Raw genomic sequence first — 27,007 nt, 5'->3', positions numbered from 1 at the left:
GTACATTGAATGAGGTCTTATAGCTCGCAGTGGAACAAAGACTGAAACAAGAGACTTGAACCATCACTTATTTGCTGGTTTGCTTATCAGTAGGATGTTGTTAAGTCAAATATTTGAGAACATTATTTATTTTCACAGTTCTTATGTTCAAAAGCCTCAGACTTGTTTTTTTCTTCTCATTAAAAATGTAATGAATGTAACTGGTGAAAGGAAGTATTAGAATGCATGTTCACAAGTAAGCCACTTCACTGTGCTTTACTAAAATTTTCAACTGAAGAGTGACTGCATTAATTTAATTTTCAGGGAAAGACTCTAACACTGGGAAATATTTTCCTTTCTTGGGGCTATTCTATTTTTAGAGTAAGAATTCTCTGACATAGTACAATACTCACTGTTTCATGTCAATCTGGAAATCAAACGGTTCTGTACTAAACTTCTACATGTTTGGCCTTGGGAAACATTTATGTAGAATTTTGACATACATTGAAATTGAATTAATCAAATCAAAAATTAAATGAAAATACATTTTGAATTGAGGTCTTTCTATGAAATTTCTGCAGACAGAATATTTTACTCATCTAAATATATTTAGAAATCTTCAAAAATATACTATGCTTAAATAATATTTCATAATTAAGAAGCTAGAATTTTTTCTTAAATATTAAAAAATTCTACCTCCATGCATCCTTTTTTAAATTAGTCTGAAAGGTCAGTTTGATGGTCTCATTTCCTACCTAATGCTGTCTTTGCTAAAAGATCTCTTCTCTCCTAAGATCACAGATGCAGACATATAATGAGTTTCTCTCTGATCAATAATCCTCACCCGTGGTCTGGGTGAGTGTTCAGAGGAGTTAAGCATGTGATCTTTGCCTGAAGTATTTCTGTTTGATGGAATTGGCAGAAAATTTGCCTCTTTTCAAAATAATTTTAATATTTTTCTCAAAATAAAATAGGTAAATTTTAAAGTTAAAGTTATAATGAAAACATTAGTTTCCCTATCCAACCAAACTCGTGCTTCTCAGTGATCATATTTTTCAACACTTTCGGCTTTTTTCTATTATTATATATCTCCATTTTTCTAAATTATAGGCTTATGCTCTTATTTTAAATTTTTGAATGTTAGATATTGTCTATTAAAGACTTAATATGAACGATATATATCTAAATATCTTACAGTCTCTCATCCACACATACTTGCTCTCTTCCATTCAACCAATATAGTATAGTGACATAACCAGGTCTAGTTGCTACTGAGGGTTTATGCTAGTATCGTTGGCTATATAACTGAGTTGAACTGCATATTAGTATTATGTTTCTTTTCTCGTACAACTTTTTCCTCACTGTTTTGCTCTATTTTTACATCTTACTTTTAAAATTAATATTGTCACAAACCTTTTGATACCATTTAAAATGGTATCTGGTATTAGCTACCAGGGCAATTTGTCCTCCTGCTCCAAACCGAACAGGTTATTTATCTGTCTATTGAGTCCTCTTCAGACTTCCAGTTACCATTATCTTGGAAACTTCTCTTTTCTCCTGTAATGAATACTCAATTCCCTTAATCCAATTCTCCCTCTTGTCATGCTACTCCATTTTGGTGGAGGTCAGCTCAGAGCATCTTCCTGACACATATACACATGAAGTAAATGTGCACATTTGGAAACGTAGCATAAAGGAAATTGATCATTTACATGATTAGAAAGTTGGCTGAGCATATAAATTTAGTATAGAAACCATTTTCTTGGAATATTTTGGGACCATATGGTGTATGTCTCAGAATTACATACCTACTGCCTTGTACCTCTCACTGTTGCTGGTAAAACAGCTGATTGCATTTTGATTCTCATTCCTGTTATGTGATCTACTTTAACTCTTGGGTCATGGAAATGACCCAACTACTTCTTAGTTGAAAGATCTGATGCTAATGGCTAACAGCTATTTATCAACCACATGCACAGTGGGGAGTAGGGCACAAGCAAAGGAGTTTGGAATCCAATAATGGTAGGAGAAAATGGGGCCAACGCAAAGTCAGAGCAAGTGCTGAAAATAGAAAGATGGAAAAAGAGAATAATTTTTAAAACAGACTTTAGTACAATATATTCAGTTTTCTTTTCATTTGGAAATTCATTAATAACTGCTTTATTAAAATGACCTCCCTTCCTCTCCTTAGATTTCCATGGATACTTATTAGTAATAAGCAATTAGATGATAAATTATTCATATCAATGCCCTCTGTTTTGTTGTTTGCATTATTTGACAGGTTTTGAGTAGGTTGTAAAGGTGCCACGTGTCTTTGTGTTTCTGATTAGTATTCCTTTTGTTCCTGGAAGTTTTTGCTTAGATATTTTTGTCATGTAATTCGGGACTTTGGATAGTCAATGACACATATCTGGATTGTAGCTCATACCACTTATTAGTAAAAGAGTGCCTCCTTGTTCATGTTTACCTTGAATTTTTACCTTAAATGTTACTTGGTCTGCCATTAACACTTTTCATACCCTTGACATTTTCTATTACCTTTGCATTGCTGCCTTTCCTTTTACTCTAAACTTTTACATATTCCATTACATCCTGGAGCTTCCATCAGTGCCTAGTTCATGGTGAGTACATAGTGAGTATGTTACAAAATCGATAACTTGTAAGTTCAATCGCTGCATGAGTTTGCAATTAACTAGCGTTCTTGTTAATATTTATATGCACAAAATCTCATTACAAAGTGTGACTAGCTTTTAGGCCTAAAGGTAGAATTAAAACTATGCAAAATATTTTTTTATATGTATTATTATTATTATTATTATTATTGAGATGTAGTCTTGCTCTGTCACCCAAGCTGGAGTGCAGTGGTGCAATCTTGGCTTCTGAGTTCAAGCAATTCTCCTGCCTCAGCCTCCCGAGTAGCTGGCGTTATAGTTGCCCACCACCACGCCCAGATAATTTTTGTATTTTTAGTAGAGACAGGGTTTCACTGTGTCAACCAGACTGGTCTCAAACTCCTGACCTCAAGTGATCCACCAGCCTTGGCCTCCCAAAGTGCTAGGATTACGGCGTGAGTCACTGTGCCCGGCCTGTCTTTATACTTTAAAAAAAATGATGAAGTTTACAAAAATTCAACATAAAGCATAATATATCTAATGGGTTAAAAGTGAGGTTAATCTATTCAGACTGTGAGTAAAACCAATAAAAGTAATCAACTTTATAGAGTCAAATAAAAAATTTCATTGCATGAATTGATCTGAATTTAGCCTCCACTCAAAACCTATTTATATTTTCAAGTAACTTTCCTTGTTCTCTGTACTTGGACAGTTCTTGGAATCTAACATTCAGATTATTTTATATTTGAATACAACTTAACTTTCAGTATATGAGCTTTGTCAGCCTCACTTATATATTTATTCATCATTAATTGAATCATCACCTTGTGAAACAGCATACAAGTGTTTGAAATAAGTAGCTAGAACTGGACACTGGATCATTAGTTAAGCTAATGCTCTTCAATAACTGTGTGAAGTCAAAGGAAAATAGAAAATTGTGTCCCTTATTGCAGGAACCTGAGCCTTTTCCCAGCTATATGTACCTTGGTGATCTTTGCCTCAATTTCTCTTTTTTCACTATTTCTCTTTCCAATATCTGTTCTTCTTGCCTTTCTTGAGATACACCACTTTTATGCCTTGCCATATTTCTCAGTTTGTGTAAAAATCAGAAGATTTGTCAATTCCAAACCCATGTTTCAACATGTCAGCAATTAGGTGGAGCTTAGTAGCTGCTGACTCCTGAAGCCAAAATCTACACTCTTCATTTTACCATATTTTATTCCCTATCCACTTCATTTATTTACATTATCATCATGTTCCTTTAGGCTTTTGAGTTCACATCAATCACAGGCATATCTGCGTGGCTGGTGTTTGGTCAGATCATCCCCAGAAATATCTGTTTATATCAACATGTTCAGGCCTTCATTTAGTACAAATACTTTGCATGCCTCTTTAGCTGCGAGATAAATAAAGTAGTTACGTATAAGTAGGAATCCTTAAGCCCTTTTGAGGGTCCTGTTTGCAAATACCAACATAGTTATTAGTTATTAAAAAATTTCCCTTTCTGTTCATCAAAATGACTCTTGAATTGTTTGATGCTATAGACGTTAATGCATAAACAAGTAGATGCAATTGTGTCAAAATACAGAAGTTTGAATTTGCAGGCGAGTGCAATATAAGAATTATAATTGTATTTGATTTAAGTGATAGTGCATTATCTAGGGGTTAAGTGTGCATATAAATATTTGGCTGCTTTTGACAAACACCATAACTAGACCAGTTGGCTCTTCCCTTGACACTCTTTCAGGGAAAGGCTAATGCCAAAATACAAAATACTAATACCACTCTGGTCTGTGCTTGTTCTGTTTCACCTGCCAGAACTTGCCCACGGAATGACTGTCTCTTTCCTGATCATAGGAGCCACACTCAGATGCCTCAGGAACCCAGAGGTCATCAGATTAATATATGAATTGGAATTGAATTGGAGAACCTAATCCTGCCTACGTTTAGTGTCCTCTCCATTCATTTTAAAAGAAGTGGGATGTGGTAATATGAAGCGTGATGCAGTTTTCCACACATTCGCTAGCTCCATGTTCTCTATGATTAGAAAGGACCCACTTGATTAGAAAAAAATGAACCTCTTCTAATACATAAGTAAAATATCCATCTTCTATAATCAGTTAATTTTGGCGGGGGGCGGTATATATGACTACTTGAAAACAGTACTGATGTAATTTGTGACCTCTCACTAAACAGTCATTAAAAATTTCAAACTTGAAAATTCACCCAATGCTCAATAATTTGGAACTGCAGTGAAACTCTGGGTTACAGCAGCATGGGATATTTATTTCATATAATTGTATTGAACTATGGAAACAGAAAAACTAGATAAAACATCTTTGAATTAGTGTTAACTACAGGTTTATAGAACTGGGTTGCTTATATTAGAATAGGTTCTTTATGTAAATTGGCTGGATCAATAAGCAAAGTTCAAAGAATTTGAAAAAATAGACAATTTACTTTTTCTACATGGCGACATAGATATTTCCAGACTACTTCTTAATGGGGAAAGTAACTAAATTTCTAAGTGGAGGCTTGAACTTGCATTATCATGTTGCTCGGCCAAGGTGATTTGTATGCTTAAAATTATATCCAGAATGCTTTGGGGGATAATTCTATGCAAGCAGAACTAGATCTATTTTAAAACTATAAGTCTGATCATTTTATTTCTTTTTACTGTCTACATTATTATGTGCATTTCTGGTTCAATTTCCCAAGTTACAAGGTACCTTCATTTCCTCTGAATTTAATAACCCTGAGACTACCTAATTGTCATTTCAGCCTGTTTATAGCAAGTGAGGAGAAGATATCTGAAATGTATTTTTAAATATTCTCTAATCAGACATGTGATGAATCCCAAAGCAAAACCATGTTAGTATGTTCTATATTTGCTAATCAGATTCCCTTGGAAATAACAAACAGAATAGTACAGTAATTTAAAAACTGGCACACTATTGCTTTAATAGGAACTGTGAATATTTTATCACCATAATCCCCAATGAATAATTCTGCTTTGTTACTTTCCCTTTGAGGAGAAGAGTACTTGAAGTTATGATATGTGGTGATAGAATATCTGGAAAACCTTTGAAATTCTTTACCAAGTGACTCTGAAAATCTTGGGTATTCTCTTCAGAATAAGAGATAGTGTTCACAATGTGGAGCAATTATTTGTCAAATTTTTCTAAATATTGAGATTAGCTTATCGTGCCCTATTTTGAATTTGCATGTATCCTTTCATTTGTTTCAAATCTGTTGCATATTAACTAGCTTTCTTTTAAGTCTCTAGGATTTCTTCGTTAACATAGTATCTGTGCCTTTTGTTATAATGTCATACACTCTTATTCCCACGATACTTTTATCAAAGATATTTTACTGACTGGCCTATTCTGTGTAAGGAACTACGGCTGAGAAAGTGGTATCCGCCACATGCTTAACGTGCTTCCCTACATTTTCCAGAATACTTTGTAATTAGGTAAAGGTTATAAGACTAGTTACTATTGATGTGTGATGAGCCAAAATGAATGATGTCATTTCTTATCAGGTATTATTAATTGCCGATATGCTACCTGTTTTTTTTTTCTGTTTCCTGCTGCATTACCTTGGAAACTTTGAATCTGAACAGTGCAGCTACTGTGGACTATCCTGTTCAATAAAGAAACTGTTATGTACAGCATAAGAAAACTACAGCAAAGGAAAAATTATAGAACAAATACGGTCATTTAAGAAATAATATTAATGTATTAAATGCATGCCTTGATATTCTGCTTGCCTTCTAGAGAGGCCTCAAAATTCATTCTAAATTTGTAAGTAGTAAAAATGTATAAAAAAGAAACACAATTGGTTACCCGCTTTATCTATAAGATAAAAATAACCAGTTGACTGGAGGAAAGCAATTATTACTGGAATTAAGACAGGCAGAAAATCATCTCCTTATCTTCATAGACAGGGTATCATGATCTAAATGAACCTATTTATTCTTCAATGCTATTTAAATACAGAGCCGTGTAATTTTGCAGTCAGAGAAGATAATTCTAAAATTTATTTGGTTATATAAATCCTCAAAACAGATGACTCTTTAGGTTATGGTTTGATTTTTTAATTTTATTTTTTGTGGGTACATAGGAAGTGTATACTTATGAGGTACATGAGATATTTTGATACAGACATGCAATGTGTAATAGTCGCATCATGTAAAATAGAGTATGTAACCCTTCAAGCATTTATCTTTTGTGTTATAAACAATCCAATTATAGTCTTATAGTGACTTTTAAATGTACAATTAAATTGTTACTGACTATAGTCACCCTGTAGTGCTATCAAATACTAGGTCTTATTCATTCTTTTTATTTTATTTGTACCCATTAACCATCCCCACCTTCCACCCACCCTCTATTACCCTTTCCAGCTGCTGGTAACCATCCTTCTACTAGCCATCTCAATAAGTTCAATTATTTTCATTTTTAGAACCCACAAATAACTGAGAAATGTGATGTTTGTCCTTCTGTGCCTAGCTTATTTCACTTAGCATAATGATCTCCAATTCCATCCGTGTTGTTGCAAATGACAAGATCTCATTCTTTTTATGGATGACTAGTACTCCATTATGTATAAGTACCACATTTTCTTTTTTTATTATTATTATACTTTAAGTTCTAGGGTACATGAGCACAACGTGCAGTTTTGTTACATATGTATACATGTGCCATGTTGGTGTGCTGCACCCATTAACTCGTCATTTATATTAGGTATATCTCCTAATGCTATCCCTCCCCTCCCCCCCATCCCCCAACAGGCCTCGGTGTGTGATGTCCCCCTTCCTGTGTCCAAGTGTTCTCATTGTTCAATTCCCACCTATGAGTGAGAACAGGCTGTTCTGGATGTTTGTTTTTTTTTTGTCCTTGCAATAGGTTGCTGAGAATGTTGGTTTCCAGCTTCATCCATGTCCCTACAAAGGACATGAACTCATCCTTTTTTATGGCTGCATAGTATTCCATGCTGTATATGTGCCACAGAATGGTGATCATTAAAAAGTCAGGGAACAACAGGTGCTGGAGAGGATGTGGAGAAATAGGAACACTTTTACATTGTTGGTGGGACTGTAAACTGGTTCAAACATTGTGGAAGTACCACATTTTCTTTATCCATTCATCTACTGATGGGCACTTAGGTTGTTTTCAATTTTGGCTACTGTGAACAGTGCTGCAACAAACATGGAAGTGCAGAGATCTCATCGATATACTGATTTCATTTCTTTTGGGTGTATATGTGACAGTGGGATTGTTGGATCATATGGTAGCTCTATTTTCAGTTTTTTTGAGGACCCTCCAAATTGTTCTCCATAATGGTCATATTAATTTACTTTCCTGTTAACAGCATACGAGGGTTCCCTTTTCTCCACATCCTCTCCAGCATTTGTTATTATAGCCTGTCTTTTGGATATAAGTATTTTAACTGGAGAGAGATGATGTATTATTGCAGTTTTGATTTGAATTTCTCTGATGATCAATGATGGTGAACACCTTTTCATATGCCTGCTTCTTATATGTTCTGGTTGAAAATATAGTTTCCAGTTCTGTGGCTTGTCTCTTCACTTTGTTAACGGTCTCCTCTGCTGCACAGAAGCTTTTTAACTTAATGTGATCCCTTCTGTCCATTTTTGCTTAGGTTATCTGGGCTTGTAGGGTATTGCTCAAAAAAAATTTGCCCAGATCAATGTTCTGGAAGTTTTCCCCAATGTTTAATTGTAGTAGTTTTATAGTTTGAGGTCTTAAGTTTAAGTCTTTAATCCATTTTGATTTCCGTATAGGGTGAGAGATAGTAGACCCCATCTCTAGTTTCATTCTTCTGCATGTGAATATCCAGTTTTCCAAGAATCATTTATTGAAGAGATTGTCTTTCCCCTCTGTATGTTATTGGAAACTATATCAAAAATGAGTTCACTATAGGTATATGGATTTGTTTTTCGGTTCTCTATATTGTTCCATTGGTCTGTCTGTTTTTATTCCAGTGCCATACTGTTTTGGTTAGTATAGCTCTGTATTATAATTTGAAGTCAGGTAATGTGAATCCCCCAGTTTTGTACTTTTTGCATAGAATAGTTTTGGCTATTCTGTGTCTTTTGTGGTTCCATATAAATTGCACAATTTTATTTTCTATTTCTGTGAAGAATGTCATTGGTATTTTAATAGGGATTGTACTGAATCTGTAGATGACTTTGGGTAGTATGGACATTTTAATAATATTGATTCTTCCAGTTCATGAACATGGAATATCTCTCCATTTTTTGGTGTCCTCTTCAATTTCTTTCCTTGGTGTTTTATAGTTTTCATTATAGAGATCTTTCACTTCTTTGGTTAAGTTAATTCCAAAGTATTTAATTTTATTTCTGGTATTGTAAATGGCATTCCTTTTTAAACTTCTTTTTTCAGATTATTCACTGTTGGCATATAGAAATGCTACTGATTTTTGTATGTTGATTTTGTATCCTGCGAATTTAATGGATTTGTTTGTTAGTTCTAATAGTTTTGTGTGTGTGTGTGTGTGTGTGTGTAGTCATTAGGTTTTTCCAAATATAAGATCATATCATCTACAAACAAGGATAATTCTACTTGTTCCTTTCCAATTTAGATGCCCTTTATGTCTTTTTCTTGTCTGATTGCTCCAGCTGGGAGTTCCTGTATTATGTTAACAGTGGTAAAGGTAAGCATCCTTGTTGCATTCCAGATCTTAGAGGAAGGGCTTACAAAATGGATAATTCCTGAGGTTCATTTAGGTCAGAATTTATTTTTACTTATTCCATATGAATTTTTCAAACATCAGGCAAATACTCCAACATTTAAATATACTATTTTACTAGCATGAAATTCTACTCTAAGTACTTAAAGAAATACATTTTTATGTCTAGTCATTTGTATTCTGTTAAAAAGTATAACAGTTCAAAAAGAATATTTCCTTAAAAAGTATAACTAAAAATTTCTGCATTAGTTTGATGGTTGTGCATTAAAACTTTTATGTCTTTCTAACTTATTTATGATCAAGAATATTAGAGGAACATAATGTAGTTTGAACTATGTGGTACATTTCTCATAAATATGTGTAGAGATTACCAAATATCTGAGTGTTGTTATAGATAACATATTTTGTCTGATTCTTTTTTAGTTAATGTATTTTATTTCTATTTACATACTCAAAATCTTGGTAGAAAATCTAAGACTATTCGTTGTTCTTCATATTTTCTTTTTTATCTTTAGAGATGAGGTCTTACTCTGTTACCCAGGCTAGCAGGCTAGAATGCGGTGGCACAATCATTACTCACAGCAAGCTGGAAATTCTGGCCTCAAGTGATCCTCCTGCCTCAGTCATCAGAGTGGCTGAGATTACAGGCAGGAGCCACTCAACTCTTTCTTTCTTTCTTTTGATAAAGCTATTTTGCCAGTTTGATTTCTAATTAACGTTCGAAGAGAACCAGAAAGAAACACATAGAGATGTTGCATTTTTTGAAAGCATATCAAAAAGGAAAACACTGTTTTTCCTAGAATGCTTTGCTATGCAGACTTAAAATTTCATGGATGCTCTTTGGAAATCAATGATCCATGAGAGCAAAACATGTACAATGCATTATGGGTCAATACAAATCTTAAGAATAAAATACGAGAGTAAGATGGTTTTGAACATGATTTTCAATTGCATTTGTATCTTTTGAAATTTTAGGAATGATATATTTAGCTTATTCTCATCAGAAAGCTTTATTTAGCAGGCCTCTAAAAACTAAACACATATCATAGTACCCTTCACTAATCAGTAAAATGTGTCTTTACTACATGACTGAAGTAAAAAGTGCCATCACGTGTCCCACAGTTTTTATTCAAAAGGAAAGTACTGTTTACCAATTTACCTTAGGCATTTTATAAAATTGAGGCATTAGTGGAGTATTCTGAAGTCCATGGAACAAAATCCACTAGTAATTGTGGAAAAACGTTCGTAAATTGAAATATGAACATAAGCATAGAAAAATTATTTCTGCAACCCTCGTCATCCCAGCTCAAATTAATATTGCAACAAATTTCCATTTTTTTCCTACTTTGATTTTTAGATATTCTGTGCCATGTATATTTGAGTTCAATTGTGATTAGTCGATTATGCTATGATCGGAATAGTTTTATCATCTTTACCAGTTTGAAAAATGCACTTCACACATTGAAAATAGTTTTTCACAGGTATATTTCACACTTAGACAGTTACTCCAAAGAGAATTGACATATGGTAGTGATATTTAAAAATCCACAGGCTGCTTAGAATGGAAAGAGATTAGTAGGACGTTCAACTCAGTAATCATAGACTATTAATTCATCTAAAACACAAAATAATTAAAATATAAAAATAAGACCAAAAAAAGACAAAGTAACCCAAACCCTGTATTATTTTTAAAATGCTCCCAATTATACATCCTGGATGATTACTCACTATTTTTTTCTTTTTTATTATTTTCTGACCACACATCACCTTTACAAATTTTATCTTTTCTTTAGTTGTGAAGTACTTTTCTACTTAAACTGCTACCATTTCTTAAGTATTTTCGTTGCCTAGGAAACATACAAAGGTTTTGCTGCAATAGCAGGAATTCATTTAACCACCAAATTCCCTCTGTAAGCCAGATTCATCATTTCTATATTGCAGAAGCCTTCAGCAGAGCACTTGACTGCAGCCAACTGGCTTGTTACCATATCACGCTTTCAATAGAGTGAAACAGGTCAAACAGATTTTCAGAGATCTTTAAGCACAGAGTTATGGTCCTCCCAAAATGATTCAGAGTATCATTTCCTTGACATTCGTGGTCCCACAGACCAAGCATCTATTTTGTTGCTGTTAGTCTAACCTGTTATCTGGCTACAAAAGCATACGTTAGCACTAGAGAGGGATCACTTTATTCTCTCACTTTTTGAAGGATATAACTCTTTCAGGAAACCAGGATGTAGTTTATCACATACAAAGTTATCTACAGGTGTTTTGGCTCTGTGTGACTTTTATATATTTTATTTGTGTAGCACTAATGTGGAGGAAAATAATATTATGTCATACATAATGACTTAACTGCTAGGTATTTCACCAGTGGCATTATTAGGGGATAAGTTAATCTCTGTAGCTCTCAGTTTTCCCAATGTAAAAGGTGATGATAGTAATATCTAAACCCAAAGGTTATTGTAATATATTTAATTTATATAAAATTATATCTTTTGTTTCTTATAACAGGGAATAGTTCTACCATCTTCCTTGTTCACAAGTAAGAAACCTGAACCTTTCTTACACCTTACTTCTTATCCTTCAAATCAAGTAAGTTATCTAATGTCTGCAATTCACTGTCATTGCTATTTCCAAAACTGGTACTTATTTGGCATTAAAGTCTGAGTTTGGGCTGCTTTAATTCTCAACAATGAGGCCAAACTGATCTTTCTAATATGTAATAGCTGACCTGTCGTTTAATTTCAGTAACTCCCACATGAAACTTCAGATTTCTAATATAGGCATTTAAAGCCTTTCTTTTTCAAACTCTTGTTTGTATTCTTCCTCTTATGAGTTGACAAATAAACACATATCAATCTAGCTTATTGAATTATTTCTAGTTATCTTTATATTGTATGCTTTACTTTTCACTCTAGTGCCTCTGCATTCTCATTGTTTACCTGGAACTTCTGGATTCTAGAACTGACTTGCCATTAGCCATTTTTATTTCCACAACAGAAACATTACCTCATCTATGAAGAATTATTGAAATACAATCTGAATTGAGTATTCCTGCTTTTATGTTGTAGAATAGGATAAAATAGAGATTATGACAGGTTCACTATCATATACCCATTTCTACTGTCCCATATGACATATATTGAACAATGTTTGCTTAAAATAAAGTTCTTAATCAGCATACCAGTATATATCCCAGGACGAGGTTTCATATTAAAACAGAATTCATACAAGTATGCCTGAGATACTGAATGAAACAGGAAACCCTAAGATATCTATTTTTATCCACTAATTTGCATGAGTAAAATAAATATAATGGCATTTGCCAAGGAAGATGGTCCCTGCACAAAATGCAAAGCACAAATGATAATAATGGGGCTATTTTTAAATTTTTTATATAAAAGCTTCTGATAGAATCTTCCTTAAGACCATGGTGTGGAAGTGTGATGTAGAGTTAGGAGAGAGACCATCCCTTTAGCTCTCCAAGGGACAATGAGCTTCTGAATAAGTTGGAAAGTGACACTGATATTTGGATTACTACTGTTAATATGATCACATTGGTATTCATGGGCTAGTGATGCCTGAAGACATCGGTCATATTTTTAAGTAGTCATACAAAGAAGGGACATGGAAACATATTGTGAAAATATTCACTTAGCTTGTCTTTATATTTTTACCTTGAAATGATAGAAACTATGAACTTACAGGTATTGGCTGTTAGGCATTATTCACAATTTAAATACCTTCTGTTCAGTAATTACAAATATTCTTATCAGATAAAATGTAACTGTTTTCAAACACTAGTTAAACACCAAGGACCACTATACTCTTTAATAACTAAGTAATTTTAGGTGAAAAAGAGAATGCCTTTAATTAAAATCACCTTTAATAGATAATGCTCTATGCTCAGGCCCTAATGTTCTCATTTCAGTTATAACACATTTCAAAGGATGGGACTATATCTCATGCTTTCTTTGCTCCTTTCTTCTTCAATAAATGCATGGAACTAATGTGGATGATAAGGCTTATGCTTTACTTCAAATGGAAAGGACTAAGTTTTTGGAAGACAATTCAGTTGACATCTTCAGCTGTTCTTACTTTAACTCGCTTTTCTTTTTTTAGTTTCAGGTTGAAAATGGATGACACCTTATCAGATCATCAAAGCACAGTATTAACAGAGTTACAGTGTTGAATGTGTTTCATCTACACCATTTTTAAGTAATAATTCATCACAAATGACAAGATAGAATCTCTAGCAATAAGATTTTGAGTCATTGTCATCCTATAGACTTCAAAAGAAACACAGGCACTCAAACGTCTGACTCTAATCATAAGTTAGCATAATAGAAACGATGGCAATAGAAGAGTATGTTTAGCTGATATCATTTGGAAATGGGAACATGAACACGTGATTACAGCATAAGCAAAAGAGACAATTTATCTATCTTAAGAATATTAACCATAGGTTTAATCTACCAACGAGTTTCGAAAATATCATTTCAAAATCTTCATTAAAGAGGGCAGGCACATGAAGACAGAGAGAAGAAGCATGGCTACCAAAGGCTGAGAAGGGTAGTGCAGGGACTAAGGAGGGGGTGGGGATGGTTAATGGGTACAAAAAAAAAATAGAAAAAGACCTAGTATTTGATGGCACGGCAGGGTGACTACAGTCAATAATAATTTAATCGTACATTTAAAAATAACTAAGTATAATTGGATTGTTTGTAACACAAAGGATAAATGCTTGAAGGAATGGATATACTATTTCACATGATGTGAGTAGCATGCATTGCATGCCTATTTCAAAATATCTCATGTACCCCATAAATATATACACCTACTAGGTACCCACAAAAATTAAAATAAAAATATTTTAAAACGTGGTAGGTATTATTCTCTATACTTTTTCTGGACTGGGTGATTTCCTGGGATTCATTACAACTTTCTGATTCTATATGATCAAAAATAATAAAAAATAAAATGTTAATTGAATCAATAATACATATATTGAGCAAAATAAGGTCTTTCAAAAATATATTGAAGTTCAGTTGGAAGGAAAATACCAAGAACTTTACATGTCTGTGAAATTAAAAAGGTAGGAATGATAGCCCCAATCCTAGTCAACAGAATAAAATATAACAAAATTTGTGAAAAAATAAAAACGGAGTTTTTAAAAAAGTGGAATTAGTTTTAAAAAATTGTATAAGAAATAAGAACGTTTGTCAAAGTTAGATTTAAAAGCAGAAACCCTGTAAGCATACATGATGCAAATTTAAAAACTGAAAAAAGGATAATCTCTAAATTTGTCAGAAAAAAAACCTGCTTCTCCATCTTAAAGAGGTACATTTGAATTAAAATGAATTGTGAAGTATAACATGATTTTTAAGAATGTATAAAATTGTTCTTGTTGTTTCTTAAACCATAACTTAAACTCTGATTTATATCTTAAATGTGGACTCTCACTGGGATTCAAACATCATTCTTAGCCTCAAATATCCACTTCCCTGGCTTCTCTTCTCTATGTTTATAATGTAAATGGCTCACAGGGTTATTTCTCCTTCCTCCATCTGTATCTCTCACCATTCCTAAACTTGCGGGTTATTTTTCAACTTGGATTAGTCCCCTCTCACATGTTTACATATTGTAATATTAGGTGTTCTTCAAAGCTAACCACAAATACTACTTGTTTTTTTTCCAAAAAGTTTATTACTCCAGCCAAAAGTAAGTTTATTCCCTTTTTATTTTTAAAGTTCTTTGTGCCTCTGACTGGGAAAATATCATACGTATTCTCATGTTCTGGTTATATATGCAGTGTGTATGTGTGTCTTACCTCTCCCACTAAACTTTAAGCTCCTTAAGGACTATTAGAGTCTGATTAATGGTTATTTTTTCTTGTTGGCTTTAGCATGTATTCTTCACAGTGGAGGGCTCAAATCTGTGAATGATGAGAATATAACATATCTCATCTATTTATTCAGCAAAAAATGTATCTCTATACTGAGAGACCAATAAAAAACAGTGCAGATTTCAGTGATTCTTAATGTAAGTAAGTTCAAAGAATATAAGCTCCAAGTGTGAGTATATTCTGTTTCCTGAAAATGAAAGATGTTATGGTGGAATACGAAGAGGGGCTTTTTCTCGGAGAGTCCTGACTTCCACTTAATAGCTGTGTGGGCTTGAGCAAATTAATCTCTTTCAGCTTCAGTTCATTCACTTATAAAATATAGATAATACTTAACTTCTGGTGTATCGTAAATGGCAAATTGCAAATATGAAACTGTTCAGCTTAGTGCCTGACACATAGATGGTTCATTTCTATCACAATAGAAATGAACATTATGAGATTCTCTGGTGAAAGTTGATAGATGGCCAATAATGTAAACACTAAATTCTTTTCTTTAAAGTAAAGCTTAGAACAATACTTTTTATGATTATGAAATAATTACATTTTTTACACATGAAATAATACTAGCAAAAATATCACATATTCTGTTTTATTAAAACAGCATCTTTTGTACAATTATTTCTCTAAGTTGTCATATTTCTTTACCTTTGGATTTTTTTTCTTTGAAAGAAATAAAAATATACTGACCCAATTTTTCGAACTGTTTTTAAAATCAAAAGCATGAAATTCAGTCTTTACTTAGCAAGTGGATTTTATTATCCAGAATTTAAAATCCATTGGCTATGATAAAATACAGAGTCAAGCTCAGACCCAAGGTTTAGAGCGAGTTTATATTTCTGACTTATGGCAGGTGGAAGAACCACCAACACACATGTGTAGAAAGACCTTATTTAGCCCAATGGACATATTTTTCTGGAGAAACAGGAATTTCCCCTCCTTTCCACATTGCTATACAATGGATATTTTGGTCTTCTCATTCTCTCATATTTTAGCCTAACTAGTATCCTGAAGAAACCTTTTCCTATATTTATCTCTTCCTCCATCATCAATCTTTATCACATAGGATTGAGGAAATGATGTAGGTCTGGAGATAAAGGGCATTGCATTTTGCTGTCCACAGGCACTGTGCACATGAAACCAGAAAATGACAGGTCTGGTAACCAAGTTCACGCTAATGGAGGGAAAGACACTTTTCTCTCCTTGGTTGAACCTGAATCTAGGAGGCTGTAGACCATCAGCTGACAGAAGTCATTTTGCCGCCTTTTAGAAATTAAGAACAAAGCCCAAAGACCAAAAAACAAAACAAAAAAAAAACAAAAATAAGTAATAAAAAAAAAAAAACAGAGAGAGAGAGGGACCCAAATAAAAGAAGAGAGAAGAGAGACAGTTCTACAATTCTGTGTTAGGAAGAACAATGGATCCCCAAAAACAGCCACATCCTAGAAGCTGTGAATATGTTATGTTAGCCGTAGGGTGAATTAAGGCTGCAGATGGAATTAAGGCTGCTAATGAAATGACGTTAAGATAGAAAGATTATCCTCTCGGGTCCAGTGTAATCCCGAAGGTCATTACAAGACGGAAGAGAGAGGCAGGAGAGTCAATGCCAGAGTAATACAATGTGACAAACACTCCATCAGTCACTGCGGGTTCAAATGTGGAAGGGGACCATGAGCCAAGGAGTAGGGGTAGCCTCCAGAAGCTGGAAATAGAGAACAAAAATACAAAGATTGTTCGCAGGAATCTCCAGAAAGGATCACAGCCCTACCTACACCTTGCTTTTAGCCCAGTGAGACCCATTGCTGAGCTCACAAAATGTAAGGTAATAAATTTGTGTTGTTTTAAGCCACTAACTTTGCAGTAATTCTTTACAGCAGCAATAGGAAGCTAACACAGTCATTTAACAATTTGTAGAGTCTCCAATAATCCCTGTGTCTTTTCAGTGACATGAGCCATGTATTTTTTCTTTATGGTTTCTAAGGTTGATGCCTTATAGTTTACTAGTTAGGCACTACAACTAAGTATGGGTTGAACAAAAGGCTTTATTGGGGAAATGTGGAAGTGAGGATTCAGTTATATCAGAAGGCGTAAGTCTCCTCATCTTTATTAGCTAATAATAAAAAAGCCTCCCACTGTGAGGCTAATGGGGCTGGCTGAACACAGTAAGAGCAGGTGTTCTGGCAATGGACCTGGCCTCACCTTTCCTCCCTGGGAAATGACATTGTGGATCCACTTCACCAAGTCTTCTCCTCTTGCTTAACTTTGAATAATACATTTCCCCAGTAAAGCCTATTACTTAAACCATACTTTGTGTCATTGTACAATTCACCCTGAGAACTTGGCACATGACAAATGAAAGCTTCAAGAGGACTAAACTTGCATGACAGCTTAGCACATTCGAGGCCATTTCTGTAATCATTTACAGCTGAGCTAGTCATTACTGATACCAGTTGAATACGATTTAAAAAAAAAAAAAAGATTTTGTCTTTTTTTTTTTTTTTTTGAGACAAGGTCTCACTATGTTGCTCAGGCTGGTCTCAAACTCCTTGGCTCAAGCAATCTGCCTGCCTCGGCCTCCCAAAGTGCTGGAATTACAGGAGTGAGCCACCGTGCCCAGCAATTTTGTCTTCTTTTTAGAGTTGTCTCAAGCATTGGTCCTAAATTCTCTAGAGTACACTGGGAACTTCACTCATTCATTCCTTCAGACAACACAATTCATTAAGAAGAGAATTGCAAACTACATGCTGAAAACATGATTAATACACACCATTTCTCTCCTCAAAGAGTTAATGGATTAAAAGGGAAAATGGAAATGTAAATAGAAATTACAATGCAATACAAAAGACGCTGTAATATGGGTATTTGTAAGGTAAGGAAATAGGAAGATAACAGAGAAACATGTGATTCAAAGATATTAGCTATATATAGAATCTGGACTCAACTATAATTATTCTCTTCCCAAATGGAAAGGAAGTACATCCTGAGATAAAATGATTAAAAAGAAATATGCTTCCTGACTAGGGAATACAAGTCTGCATTTCTTGGCAGGAGAAGTGACTAAATCTGTCAACTCAAGGAGAGGCTTGACTATAGTAGATGCTTAATGAATACTTGCGGAATGAATGTCTAAATGGATAATTAGCAAAAAAAAAAAAAAAAAAAAAAAAACAGCTAACGGTGCCTAAATGTTCTTACTAATCAGCACAACTAATAAACACATGCATTTTGAAGTAATTTATATTTATAGTTAGAAATAAAAATATTATATTGAATTTATCTTTGACAAATAACATACTATAATGACAAAAGGAAGGCAGAGGCTTTGGACTTAAGAAAATTTGCTGCAGACACCAGCAAACCTGGGTTTGAGTCCTGCCTATCGGTCACTGTGACCTTAGTGATGTCACTTAAATTTGCTAAGTTAGTTTCCTCCTCTTTAAAAGTAAAATAACGTTGGAACCTATTCCTTAGGAAATCTGAGGAATAGAGGTAGAAATGCATTTGAAATACTTAGCAGAGAGACTAGAATTTAGTAAGCATTCAATAAATGTTAGCTCTAATAATAGCCAATCGTAAGTATTATCCATATGAAAAAAGGTTTTAAATATCAAATGAAATTGTATAGAAGTTGAAAGATTTAATCAAGAAAAATAACTCCAATGTAAGTATTATTATAAGAGATCCCATTGGAGTAATCATTTGTTGTGATTTTGGCCCATATGTTTATGTCAGAGAAATGGAACATGGCCAAAGATTTTCAGATAATTGTGTAAAATTGCTCCTGTTATGTAAAATTAATTGAGGCCTTGCTTCAGCAGCTGTTATGTGTACATGGAGGCTGCAAACCCTATTAAAGAGAATGGTAACCATATAATCATGTTTTTCACATATTATTTTGTGCTATCACAATGAAAGGTTTACAAATAACAGTGACTCATTTAAATATTATTGACACAATGAAATGCTCCCAGTGTGAGAATTACTCCCTAGGAAGAGATCTGACATTTTGGAAATTAGATGATTTCTTATCAGATTGCTATTTTAATATAACATTACAAACTATTTTTCAAGATATCCCATGTTACTGATATCCATTCAAGCTAAACATTTACACTGGTCAATGCCAGCAATCCACACGCAGTAATTTGGCATCACCCGTAACTGTTCCCTTTGTTTCACATAGCCAAGAAGTCTTCTATAAACACTTCAATAGTGTTTTTGTGGGACAAAATAATTCATATACATTATTTTGTATGGTCTGCACTGTATTTACATCTGTAATGCAGATAAATAAATCCATATTCAGATGGTTAAAAGACATACAGCCAAAATCAGAGCACATGACCTCTGTTCTGACTCCACATCCTTGATTTTCTCCATACCACACATCATTGACTCCACCTCCATATCATTATCATAAATCACATAAAATACTTTACAAACATGCTTTCATATTAGTTCAGTTTCCCCACGTAATTTTAAATTTTTAGCAGTCATCTATTCGAGATCCTTCTTTTTTTCTTATCTTATTTGACTTTGAAGGCACCTTTGGAAGTAGAAAACAGGTGGAGCTTACCATGCTGACAAGGGATATTGTGATCTAATGATTCTATTATTAATTAGGAGAATCTATAGCTTTTACAGTCAATGCACAGCTGATAATTAAAGAGCTCAAGATAATTTTCTGTTTTTTCTTTAGATGACTTTACATGGCTCACAATTACAATTAATTTTTTGATAAATTGCCCATTAGGAGCAAATAAAGAAAATAATGTGTACTGTAAGAACATATATACAGTATAGATTAAATACAACATAATTTCGTATAAATTATGTCATATGCTATATATCTTACTTATCTCTGTATTACAGATAAGAACAGCAACATTCAAAATAGCTAAAAGACAACCAAAATCATACCATGTGGTCTTAGACTCTGCTACACCCTTCGCTTTCACCACATCACCTCCATTTCATTATAATCAATACACCACAGAATAATTTAAAATCCAAGTGAGGCTCAGCTTGGCAGCCTCATCTCTTCTTTTCTGGATTAACACTAGCCTGTGAAGATACTGGTTACCTGACAGTCGGTAAAGGCAGTTGAAATGCAATTCTTCACAGAAAACTGTTAAAAGGAGGCTTATTTCTGCCCACGAGTTTGCAGTAACAGTAGGCCTCTCCTAAAGAACGTAAATACTGTATGTGAAACCTAAGATAATCTCAATAGAGTGGTCAGTGTTTGACTATGAAGCTTAAGGAAATCTGGAAGAATGATAATGAAATCATTTTCACTTTTTGGCCATGACCTCTCAGATCAGAACAGACTTCTCTCTTCAGGATGGGGAAATAAATGCAAGAAAGGGACTCTCTGAGACTAAACACTTCTAGGAATATAACAATTTCTTGGAATAGACTAGTTCCCCAGGCTTGCTCTTATCTGATTTATTCATATGACACATGTCTGCAGGTTCTAGACTTGAGCCTAAACTTATTTTGCTAAGACATTTAATATGGATCGTGCTATAGGATTTTGGGCTTACAACAGACACATAAATTTCTCAAAGCATTATAAAATTATTGGTCCACTACCAACACCTGTCAATGCCCCCAGCTAACGGTCACCAGAAATAAAATGGTTGATGAAGTTTGGTCCCTTTACCTTACAATGGAGGAGAACACTCACCATGGGGAACTGTGCAGTGTGTCACTAAGAGGCTGTTAGAAAGAAAGACCCATTACGATGTTGGGGATTGTGTTAAATTACTTGGGGAAGCATTAAATAAAGTAGACCTTTTCTCTGGATTGGATGCTGTTGGAAATCAGGAGTAATTCTATTTTTAGGTATCTTAAAAATTCTTATATGGAAGGCAGAGAGAACAAAGCAAGGCCAAGCTGTAATTGGTAAAGAAGCAACATATCAGGATGAGAGATATTTGATTATTTTTGTGGTTTGGACAATATTCACATTATTATCTCCATTAAAATCTGATGGTTTTCTTTTTGTCTTGATCCATCATAGTCAGAGAGTGTCCTAATGTAATGTTCTTCTGTTACATTGTTTATGCTCAGCAGAAGAATAGCCTGCTGAGCATGGTCTAGCCTTAAGTGTTAGGGAAACTTCAAGTATCACAAAGGAATGGCTGACAGTACTAGGGCAGTTCCTGTCTGTTAGAAGCTGCTTATTTTTCTTATAGTTAAGACAGATATGAATGTCTATAGAGTCAATAGTAAATCTCTGTCAACAGTTCCTTTAAAATATACCCTGAATCTAACCATTGCTCAAACCTTTCCTTGCTCCAACCTTCATCCAAGTCAATATTACTGATTACTTGGATCTCTGCTTCTAGTGGGTTCCCCAGAAAGTTCTGTCACCATTTAACCATTGGTCTCTTCCAATATAAATTAGAATATTTTACTCTCCTGTGCACAAATTCCAATGGGTTCCCATTGCCCTTAGACCAGTATCCAGATCCTTACTGTGAACTTACTCATGGTTATTTCTTAGATATTTTTTCACTGCTACTCATGGCATCTTGGGTTTCTGCACTTGCTGTATCTTTTATCAAGAGTTCTTTTTCTCCAGGTCATCACAAGTCTCACTTCATACCTCCTTCAGATTTCTGCTCAAATGGTCATCTGTTGGCAAAACCTTCCTTAAACTCTTTTATGCCTCTTCCCTTCCCTACAATGTTTTTTTTTCTTCTTCTTCTTCATAGCATTTCATCACTACTATATTTAGATTATTTATTTGGGCATCTATTTATTGTTTGTCTCTTCCTCTGTAATGTAAATTCCATGAGGCCCGGAACTACATCTGGCCACAGCTGTATCCTAAGAGTTTAGTGCATTTTCTAGCATATAGCAAAGATATAATCATGCATAATGTATATATCCACAATATGGATTTAGTCACTAGCCACATGAGGATCAGGTTGATTCTATGGTTAGGTGGCATTACTTTGAATCATATAAAACCTTTTTCTGCAAGTAAAGAAGGTTACATATTAGTCATCTGAGATCACCTGATTAGATAAGAATTCCCCATTACCAAGAATCAAAGGGAGTCAGCCCCATTCTGAAGCAGACCAATTTGAGGGATAAAAACTCTACCGCATGAAATGCACCTGGCTATGTAACATCGTTCATTATTTTATTTAATGAATATTTATCCAGAATGTTTCACCTCTGCCTTTTACAGTGAATGTAAAAAGGAATAAAAACATTCTTCCTTCAAATAATACACTGAGAAAAGATGGCTATACAATATAATATGGGATTAAAATGCCCTTATAGAGTTAGAACATGCATTTTAATGGGAATCCAAAGGGAATTTGGAATTCTGCCAGAATATTACGTCTTATTTGAGGTTTTATGAATGAGCAGGAGTTCACTGAAAAAACAGGAAAGGAATTGGAGGACCATTTGGATGGAGGGAAGAACATGGGCAAAGCTTGGATATGTAAGGGAGCATGTGCTATTTTGGAAGTACAGACATTTGCTGGGATAGAAAGAATGGAGCAGATTTCTGAGGCCTTCAGTGGGTGGAGTAGGTAGGTCTTGGTATAGAATCCTGTGATTCATCACAGTGGGGTCTGCTGGATTCTCAGTCCTCAAAGTAGCAGAGCAGAGCAGTCTAGGAGCTTTGGGAATTTGGACCTTCCACTGCGAGCCATATTCTAGCTGTGTCAGTACTCTTACCCTGAACTCCTAAGGCTCACACCTTAGCCTTTCCTATACAACAGTGTTTGTAGTTTGTAGTGTGACATGCATAGCCACTAAAAATTTATCTATCTTTATGATCAAAATATCCATTATAAAATATTTAAATATGAAAATCTTTGATACAGTGTCCCATAGTAATAAAGTTCTGTAGCAAGTGAATATAATCACTAGTAAAAAATGTACTGACAGAAAAAGTAACAATTGGTCTGCTATTTTGTGTGTGTATGTGTTTGTGTATGTGTGTATGTGGCCAGAACCATAGAGAGCAGAAGCTATGTATGAGTACGTATTTCTTATGATCCATATCATAATGAGATTAATACATTAGACCCATTTCTTTCAAGGTTCTGATTTATATTTGTTACATTAGTTTCCCTTCGATTTCAAGAAAAATGCAAAAGAGAAAGAGAAGTGTGTAAAATAGAAACTGATGGGGCCAGGTATGATGACTCATGCCTCTAATCCCAGCACTTTGGGAAGCCAAGGAGGGAGGATTGCTTAAGGCCAGGAGTTCAAGGCTAGTCTGGGCAATATAGCAAGACCCAATAGAGTCCCTCTCTCTCTCTCTCTATATATATATATATATATATATATATAAAATCAAATATATATATATTTTTATATACATAAAATCAAATATATAAATATATATACATAATCATGACTAATATGTAAACTTCTTTACTTGCAGAATAAAGTTTTATATGATTCAAAGTAATGCCACCTAACCATAGCATCAACCTGATCCTTATGTGGCTAGTGACTAAATTCATATTGTGGATATACACATTATGCATGATTATATCTTTGCTATATGCTAGAAAATGCACTAAACTCTTAGGATACAGCTGTGGCCAGATGTGGTCCCGGGCCTCATGGCATTTACATTACAGAAGAAGAGACAAACAATAAATAGATACCCATATATATACTATATATATATAGAGAGAGAGAGAGAAAAACATATCTATTTTTCTCTCTATATATATATATGAAGATATATATACATATATCTATATACAAATATATCTCTATATAAAGATATATACATAAAGATAATATATAATATATATTTCTATTTCTATTATATATAATATATAGAAATATAACCATTTGTCTTACATAAGTAAAATTCTCATTTGCTTCAACATACTTCTTTTGAAAACTTGAAATCTAGTTTAGTAACTTAGATATAATTTAAGGTTTCAACAACTGGATCAAGCCCTTATCTTGAATAATTTGACAATAAATGAGTAATGCCTTATTCTTAGCTATGAACATACAAAAGACAAACACTATCACTTAGTAGCAGTATGATCTTAGCAAAATTTTCTATCAGCCTTTTTCACCAATAATAATAATTGCTACATAAACTAAGTTGGACTGTATAGAAGAGAATGCACACCATGAAACCTTAGGATGCAAATAAATTTCCAAAACCACGTAGTCTATCCAAACACTCTTTAAGCGAGTAACTCGCACAACCTAATAGTCACTCAACGTCATGTGATTAATAACCTTCATAAAAATAGCCTTTTGTGACATCTGGGGCACAATTTTATTTACTTTAATAGTAAATGTACAATGATTTAAAATGAGCCATTTAATAATTTATATTGTTGTTAGTTAAATAGAATAAACCATCAATATAAACTTCAAAAAATAAAATTAGAAACTTGAGTGATGTAATCTATTTTAGGTATCAAGATGGTCATTCCAAAGATAATCTTTTTATGGTGCTGATGAATGTGGATTTAATATGCATTTACTGAATCAACTCATGTGTTGCCACCATTTTTTCTTTCCTTTTTTTTTTTTTTTTTTTGGTCAGCTGTCAGTAACACTGGGTTCTGCTGCCTGCCCTTTATCAATATACAAGTGCTCTCCTACTGCTTAGTAAATGCTGAGAAATGTCTCTTAGCAAACCTCTACTTCTGCAGGCTTTCTTTTTTTTATTGTTATTATACTTAAAGTTCTAGGGTACATGTGCACAGCGTGAAGATTTGTTACACATGTATACATGTGCCACGTTGGTGTGCTGCACCCATTAACTCCTCATTTACATTAGGTATATCTCTTAATGCTGTCCCTCCCCGCTCCCCTACCCCACAACAGGCCCCGGTGTGTGAGGCTTCCCTTCCTGTGTCCAAGTGTTCTCGTTGTCCAATTCTCACCTATGAGTGAGAACATGCGGTGTTTGGTTTTTTTCTCATTGCGATAGTTTGCTGAGAATGATGGTTTGAAGCTTCATCCATGTCCCTGCAAAGGCTTCTGCAGGCTTTCTAAAGGCTGTCATCATGCCCTTTATGTCTTTCAAAATACTATCATTACTGAAAAAACTTCAATTAAACTTATCCAATATATGACATTGTGTCAGGTTTTAGGCAAAGCAATGAGAAATAAGATGATTATTGACCAGAAAGATATTAATGTTTTGAGAAATAAATGTATATATAACTAATGACTAATTGTTGTCCTGCCATCCCATAGATTGCCATTCACCTCTCAGGGCCAAATTAATGATATTCATACACATAAGCTGATCCACAGGGGCCAAATAAGTTCTCTCTTCCAAAGATTTACACTTGGGCATAGAAATCCTAGTTTTAAATACCTGAACGAAGTGTAATAATCACAGGTGTGGAAGGAAAAGGCAGACAAAACGGTGAAAAACGTGCAATTTCCAGGAGAATAAATGAATTGTTTTTTCCTGAAGTAGCAGAGGAAGAAGAAAGAACAAGAAGCCACAGAGGGACATAGAGAGAATGAGAGAAAGAGAGAGACAGCGAGAGACAGAAGGAGAAACGGAGAGAGGGGTAATGATTTTCTGGTGCCTTTAGAACGTTCTAGTTTTCAGTTCCAATCCTTCGTGAGCCTGAATGGCATCCCTGTGCTTGGACTCCATGAAAAACCCTCAGATTGTTATACCTCCTCAACCTTTTTATACTCTATGTAATGCAAGATGGATCCTTTACTTAGAAATGATAATTTTAGTTGAAACTAATGTGATATAATAAGGAAATTAGGAGCCTCTAGACTTTATCTCAGAAATAGCAATGTTATTTTACTTTCCCTGAAATCTTCTGATCACTGTTAAGGTGGAGGAACGAGCTGTGGTTTGAGGAGGGAGATGCTGAGGAAGCCTGAGGGAGCTGGCTGGGCAATAGACCATGTAATTCTTTAGGATCTATTGGCCTATTGGACTCAAACTGTCGGGAAGGATTGTAAAATATGTTGATTATTTAGGATCTAATTTTCTAAATCATTCATCATCCTTTCTTTTACTTCTCCCCGAGTTCTATTCTTCTGTCAATTCTTTCAAAACTAGCTTTAATCCTATTAATCCCTCTGCCAGATTCTGGGAAGAGAATTAGAGGGACAGTGTAACTGAAATCAATCCATCTGGTTAGCTCTTAGACACCTCGTAAAAGATTTGGTGGAAATAAGAGTAAAGCACTGTCTTAATGAGATTTGGGAAATAACTGCAGATTTCATTTATGTCTGTTCAACCTGACTAATGGGGAAGTATACATAACAATTGTCTGTAATGCAATACTGAATAAAACTTGCTGATTTTCCCCAGGGACACTGTAACTGTTCATTACTTTACACTGCAGTATAAATTGGCCCAGTGGGGAGGCAGGCATAGATTGAAGGGAGCTGTGAACAAAATTACATAGCTAACACTGCAGGCACCTCCTCCATACTTGAGGCCCTGGAATCAGGCTCTTAATACATACAGTCAAACAATCTTTCTGACAATTGCAGGTCACATAACTAGCTACACGTGTGGGGAAACTACAGGCAGGTGTAGGGCTCTTAAAAATAGCTTAGAAATATATACCACTTGCTCCCAACACCACCACTGGGTAACTAGTCCAGAAAATGTGTCTCCTTTACAGGATTAACAGCTTGCTAACTCTCTCGAAAAGACAACAATTTAAACAATATTTAAATTGGAAAAAATTTAAATATTGACAGGAACTTTCTTGCATTTGCACACCAGATTTACCAGTTAACACCTATGTGACTTGTCACAAATTAATTACTC

General features: G+C 34.4%; 1 protein-coding gene across 13 annotated transcripts in view; it reads right to left on the bottom strand.

The window, feature by feature from the left end:
• PTPRD (protein tyrosine phosphatase receptor type D) overlaps positions 1-27,007 on the bottom strand; it is a 2,314,079-nt gene that overhangs the window by 2,070,704 nt on the left and 216,368 nt on the right. The window lies entirely within an intron of this gene.

Source organism: Symphalangus syndactylus, chromosome 9, assembly GCF_028878055.3.
Source record: "Symphalangus syndactylus isolate Jambi chromosome 9, NHGRI_mSymSyn1-v2.1_pri, whole genome shotgun sequence".
Classification (NCBI taxonomy): Eukaryota; Metazoa; Chordata; class Mammalia; order Primates; family Hylobatidae; genus Symphalangus; species Symphalangus syndactylus.
Note: the sequence above shows the minus strand (reverse complement) of the source record. Positions and strands in the feature narration are given on the sequence as shown.